Source organism: Neopelma chrysocephalum, unplaced genomic scaffold (genome assembly GCF_003984885.1).
Source record: "Neopelma chrysocephalum unplaced genomic scaffold, ASM398488v2 Primary Assembly neopelma1_123858, whole genome shotgun sequence".
NCBI classification, from domain to species: Eukaryota; Metazoa; Chordata; class Aves; order Passeriformes; family Pipridae; genus Neopelma; species Neopelma chrysocephalum.
In genome coordinates, this window is record NW_020930038.1 from 258 (window position 1) to 6,668 (window position 6,411).

The following is a 6,411-nucleotide window of genomic DNA, read 5'->3' on the forward strand; positions in this document are numbered from 1 at the left end:
TTTAGTCCTTCCTTCTGCCAATGAGAAATTACATTGCCTATGTAGCACTGGTGACAGCAGACAGGAAACTATCAGTGAATCAGTAGAGACCCAGATGACTTCTAGAATATACCTAAAATGTGAAATAATTTATTTTGTTCTCCATATGCTTTTTTGCCCCTTTTTTTCAGGAATGTATCATTAGTTAGTCTTTATGTCCTTTCAGTTTACAGTAGTTTGTTTAGTGAACATCCTCAGCAATCAGTTGCAATTGCTTTCTGGCTGGTGTTTATCAACAATTTATCATTGTTGACTTCTTGGAAAGCTGCATTGTTAGCCCAAACTGAAAACACTATAAAGTATGAACTATTTATAATACAAATGAGAAAATTTTACTGGCATAATTTTTGCCATTATGTTCAATAAGCAAAGTTTGTCTTTTTTAGGTGCCTTAAATATTTTCTTTTTGAAGAAGCCACCACTTTTCAACAGGTCTGAGAGCTGACTGAAGAGTCTGCTCAGGTTGCCACTTCACTGCAGCCGCTCTAGAAGGATTTATAGGCTCCTTAGTGCTCAGACAACTGCTGCCTCCCCTTTCGCAAGCAGAAGTGCAGCAATTTTAGCTTCAGTAACTGTTGCCATTGTGAACACCCTCAGAATGACAGAAGAGGCAAAATCAGCAGGAACTGGACACAGGGAGAGAGGAATTTCAGTGATGGATAGAGGTTCAGTACTAGGTTTGGGTTTGTTACGTGTGTGGGTGAGATTCAACTCCAAACTCAGATACTTACTTTTAGTCATCTTCATGCCCAAATGAATGTGTAGGTAAGTGAGCTGAATGTTTAAGCTCCTGATAGACAATACTATTAGAATCAAGCACATGTTTCGGGTCACTCTAAGGTAGACAACCACATTAGGACAACTGGGTCATTCTCCAGTTTTTATTAACTTGAGCTCTGATGCCAGCAGGATCTACAACACCTGGATCCCAAGTAGGAACATCTGCATATGGTGTGTGTGAAGGGCTGTTGATGATGGAAGACTTGAGCAAATAGGGAATGCATATATACAGCAGGAAGGCTATACTTGTGCAGGTCATAGGGAGGGAGTTGCACTGAATTTGGTAGACAAGAGGAAACCCTAACAGAATATTATAGCTGGCAAAAAAAAAGCTAAAATGCCTTTTGTGAAAGACTCTAAGAAGTTGTGGCTGCTTTCATTCTGCTTGAATTGAAACAAAATTGTTATATTAAAGCAAAGGATTTCCTGACATTTTTGAGGAGAAAAATACTGCAATTTTAAGAGCTATCACAATTTACCTAGTTTAATTTTCCCTTTTTTCTTTTATTAGCAAAGGTAGTAAAATTAATTATATACAAAACTTAATCCCCCAGATACACATGCACACACACACTCATTTTTTCTTGACCTTCAGCTTTTACATATCTGCAGTTTGTCCAACTTTGTCTAATTTAGAAAGTTACAGTTTCAATTTTTCTTTGTCAGGTACAAAGTTTTTTCCAAATTAAGAAAGCTTTCCTCTTAAAATGACAGAAAGGAAAAATAAAAGCAAGAATACATACAGATAGAAAAAAAATACTCACTTTATATTCTGTCATATTAACTGGGAATGTAAAGGCAAATAACGAAAGGGAAAAATATAAGTGAAAACAGATCGAGCAATATGTTACAGGTTGTGGAAGTTTTCAATTCCATGTAATTTTGAAAAATTCTTTGGAAAACTATTTTCTTTTGAGCCTTCAAACCTTTATGGGTTATTCTTTTTCTGTTTGAAAAAATCATACAAATCAAGGCATATAGACAGCCATCAGCTTTATGTTAGTATTACATATGATTGTGGGAAAACCATGAGGTTTTCTTTTTTTTTTCTTTGTAGCCAATTTTAATCCAGATCAAAAACTGCATGCAACAGCAAAATGAGACAACATACAGAGTCATTGAAATACCTGAAACTCATACTGAATTCCAGTTCTCAGACAACATAACTGCATTAAACACATGAAAGAATTGCTGCTTTATACTCAGGTGAGGATTTAGTTGTCAGGGTTAAATCATAGGACTCAGTCTTACTCTTCAGTGGGAATCTACTCCAAATGTGAAGCTGATGTCTGTTAATCTTCTCCCCACCCCCAGGATTACAGTGCCATCACAGAGACACAGTCAGCTGAGAGAAGAGGAGGAAGGAATTTCCTCACTTTCTTATCCAGACCTCTGAGTAGGAGATGCTGAGAGAGGAGCACAACTGGTACTGTAGCTGGGGAGGCAAAACACTGTGGGACCAGGTGAAGCTGCTGAGATGTGATTCACTTCAAACTTCTTTGTGGTAGGAACTGTAATTTGGAAGGTAAAGACCAATACATGAAAAAAAAAAGAAAACAGAGGAAAAACAAACAAAACCACAAACAAACAAACCCAACAAGTCAAGATCTGTTGCATGGGGATGAAATTGTTTCTCAATAAAGCAAAGGATTTCACTGCTCTCTTCACCACTCTGATCTTGTGAATATGGAAGATGTGTAACCCCCTCCTTAATCTGGGTGGGCAACAACCAAGGATCAGCACAGTACATTGGCTTTTTGCACAAACTAGAATGGGGTTCAGCTCCCTCTAACAATAACTGCCTCTCTTTCAGACCAACATAGTACATGACTCTTTCTGTTCTAGAGAATGTAAATTTATTAAACCTTTCCCTCCATCTGGTACACTTATCTGGAAAAAGTAGTGCTGAATGACTACCCTATGTTGAGACAGCACCAATCTCTCCCAATTGCAATGGGATATAGGTCTTAAGTTCAATATAACAGTTCCATAGTCCCGTTCATATGATCTTTGAAACTCTTCAGCTCCAAAAATCACAATTGGACTTCTGTGTCTTTCCTCTGGCACCTAACTCAGTGACTTCAGTCTTTGAAGCTTTTATCTTTAACTCAAGGTAAACTTTTTCTGCTCTTTTATTGTTCCTTGTGTCCATGGTGACTTGCTGTTATTCCATTGGAATCAAACCCCTATTTACTTCCTCTTCCTTATTCACATATCCTTATCACTACTTTCAGACGCATTCTTCCCCCCTTCCCTTGCTTTGGCTTTGATCCCTTTTACTACTCAGCCATTCTTATCATCCCCTGATTCTCATTCCTGTGACTTCTGTTCCTTTTCAAATGCTTCCTCCTGCATTGGGATTTTCTTCCTCTAGCAATGACCCTGCCTCTCAGTAGGACCCCTTATGTTTTTCCACATTGAGGACTCTGAGCATTTGCAGCAGACAGGAGCCTGTGCCTTCATGTCTCCATCCTTATATGTTTCCTACTAGAACACACTATCTCTTACTCTTCACTTTCTTTGCTTGAGTCAGCATCCGATAGATTACAGAACCAGTGTAGCCCCTTTCATCTCTTTTAGCACACCCTCCCACTTCCCCCCCTTCTCAGGCTCTCTTGTCAAATTATTTATAGGACATTGATTCACAGACCTGTTATGTCTAATTATATCCATTCACTTCTAATATGAATGGCAATTTTGCTAGGAGTTAAGATTGCCAAAAATGTTTTGACCTAAGAAAGAAGAGGTGGTGGCTACATATGCAGATCAGATTCTATAAAAGTACTCTGGGATCAGTGTGTCGTGTCCTTCCTCAGAAACCTCTAAGGTAAGAGTTTCAGGGGCTTGGGACTGGGGAAGTGGGGGATAAAGGAAAACTGGCCCTGCATTCCACAAGCACCAGTGCATTCCTATAGATGCTCACATTTATTCAGTGGGGGTCTGCCAGTGTCAGCTGGGATTTTCAGTCTGCTTTCAAGGCATCCATATGTTTTTAGTCTATAAATGTTGTCTGGGGTGCAGCAGTAAGAAGGAAGTTACTAATTCTCTTTTTTAATACTGACCAGCTTCCAATCTACAACCCATTCAGCTTGTCTCACCAAAGGTAAGATCTTGATTTATTCACTCTATAGGGGCAGGCAGAGTTGCTCTAAGGCAAGGATTCTACGGAGGTATGCTGGAAATCCCTGTATTCAATATGTTTATGTCCGCTGTATAAATACAGTAGGAGAACTGGGCTGGATTGCTGATATCTTTATCACAAGATTCTTAAAGACAGTGATCTTAAAAGTACTGATCACTGCTGCATTGCCTACATTCTCCCCAAGAATCTCCAGTAGAGACCAGTTTCCTGGAGAAACTGTCCTAAGAATAAAAACCCCATCAGAAAGCAGTTTCCAATTACTTTGTGAGTTTTTTTGCATTTACCTCAAACATCAAAGGTAACTGGCACCGGCTGTGAAGCAACAGGAAAAGACATACATATTTAAATAATGTTAATATTTTCTTTTTTCACATGGAAGCTTGAGGAACAGGGTTAGAATTTTGCATATCAAAACATCAAAGTGATTAAAGCAAGCATTTCATCCTGAGCTTCCTTATAGGCTTGTTTCTGCCTATGAATATATTGCATAATTGTAACATAATTATATAGGCAAATATTTGTAATCACAGGGAACTGAAGAAAGGATGATACCTACTGGGATAACTGGAAAAAGAGAGATGGGATAGCAACTAAATTTGAAGTTTTAAAGATTTGCACCCAGGAAAATAAACTGCTCACAATTTATTTTTTACATTAATTTACATTAATTCTGTCAAATATTGTCACTAGGATATATCCCTCAAAATTATAAAATGCCAACAAGCAATCATGTGTAAGGAATATAACCAGCATGCTTTGAATAAGTGGAGGAGAGTTAGCATAGCACAGATTTCAGGAAAACTCAAAACAGTCAAAAGAAAATAGTTTAATTCTTTAAAAAGTCAATATACTCACAGATTGCATACATATACTATATGCTAACATAATGTATACTGACCTACTATATATATTATACTTTTTAATAATACCATAAGGATATATTGTGATAAAAGCTTACAGTGTCTATAAAATAACATAATGTACAATATGTATGCAATATACATAATATAAACTAATATACTACAATATATATAATAACACAATATATGCTGACATAGTATATACTAGTATCTGTAATATGGTAATGTTATTCATCTTAGGAATAGTTATATGATTCCTGTTAGGAATCTTGTAAGAAAATGGGAGTATTATAGGTATTATAGGCAATATTAAAATTGCAGTTGAAAAACTGGGACATTTTTCAACTGTATGTAATTATTTTGTGAAATGGTCTCATTTGACTTATAACACATTAATCAAATGGAAAAACATGTAGTTAGAAACAAAACCATGTCAGGAAATTGTACCCATTCATTTGAATTGATAGCACCTATTTGTGTCGTGAAGTCTACTGGCAGAGAAGGCAAAGCAATTTTTTTTACATGTAAGCTGGGGAACATTGAGTAGAATGAATTTTATAGTGTACAAAAATACTGTGGTCATTGTTAAACTATTGTTTCTGTTAGGCTGGCCATACTGCAATAATGAGGCTACTAAATGGTAAAGGGTTCAGAAAAAAGTTTAAAAAATATTCTAGGTCCATAATATCCTTTCTGCAATCAAAGTGAAAATGTTTCTCAAGGAAAAGTTAACCGATCACTTGATTTTCACCTAGACATCTGCCATAGGTGAAAGTATTGATAAAGAAGTTAACTTCTTGATTTATTCAGAAAAGCTATTCAAAATCCAAATTGTAGGTGGTGAACACACGTAACATTAGACTAAAAAAACCCCAAATCATTTGGATCAGAATCATAGAGTGGTTTGGGTTGAAGGGACCCTAAAGACCACCTAGTTCCAACCCTCTGCTGTGGGCAGGAACACCTTCCACTAGATGAGGTTACTCAGGGTCCCATTCAACCTGGCCTTGAACACTTCCAAGGATGGGGCAGGCACAGCTTCTTTGGGCAGCCTGTGCCAGGGCCTCACCACCCTTGTTGTAAAGAAATTCTTCCTCATATCTAATCTAAATGCATCCTATTTCAGTTGGAAGCCATTCACCCTTGTCCTGTCACTCCAGGCCCTTGGCCAAAGTCTCCCTCCAGCTCTTTTGGGCCCCTTTAGGCACTGGAAGGGGCTCTAAGGTCTCCTTGGAGCCTTCTTGTCTCCAGACTGAACACCCCTAGCTCTCCGAGCCTGACTCCAGAGCAGAGGGGCTCAGAGCATCTCCCTGGCTTCCTCTGGACTCACTCCAGTAGGTCCACGTCCTTCTGATGTTGTGGACCCCAGAGCTGGAGGCAGCACTGCAGGTGGGGTGGGGTAGAGGGACAGAGTCCCCCACTCCCCTGCTGCCCAGCACACGGTTGGTTTCTGGGTCCCACCACACATGGCTGTGGCTCATCAAGCCTCTCACCCATGAGCACCCCCAAGTCCTTCTCCCCAGGGGTGCTTCCATCTGGTCGTCTCTGAGCCTAGTTTGGTACCAGGGGTTGCCCTGACCCAGGTTCAGG

The 6,411-nt window shown here is 38.9% G+C and overlaps 1 long non-coding RNA gene across 1 annotated transcript; it reads left to right on the top strand.

Annotated features, from left to right (window-relative positions):
- Positions 1–456: 456 nt before the first annotated feature.
- On the top strand, positions 457–2,360 carry LOC113962212. Its single transcript, XR_003532474.1, has 3 exons — positions 457–804; positions 1,877–2,025; positions 2,134–2,360. It is a non-coding gene; the product is annotated as an uncharacterized LOC113962212 (long non-coding RNA).
- Positions 2,361–6,411: the final 4,051 nt, after the last annotated feature.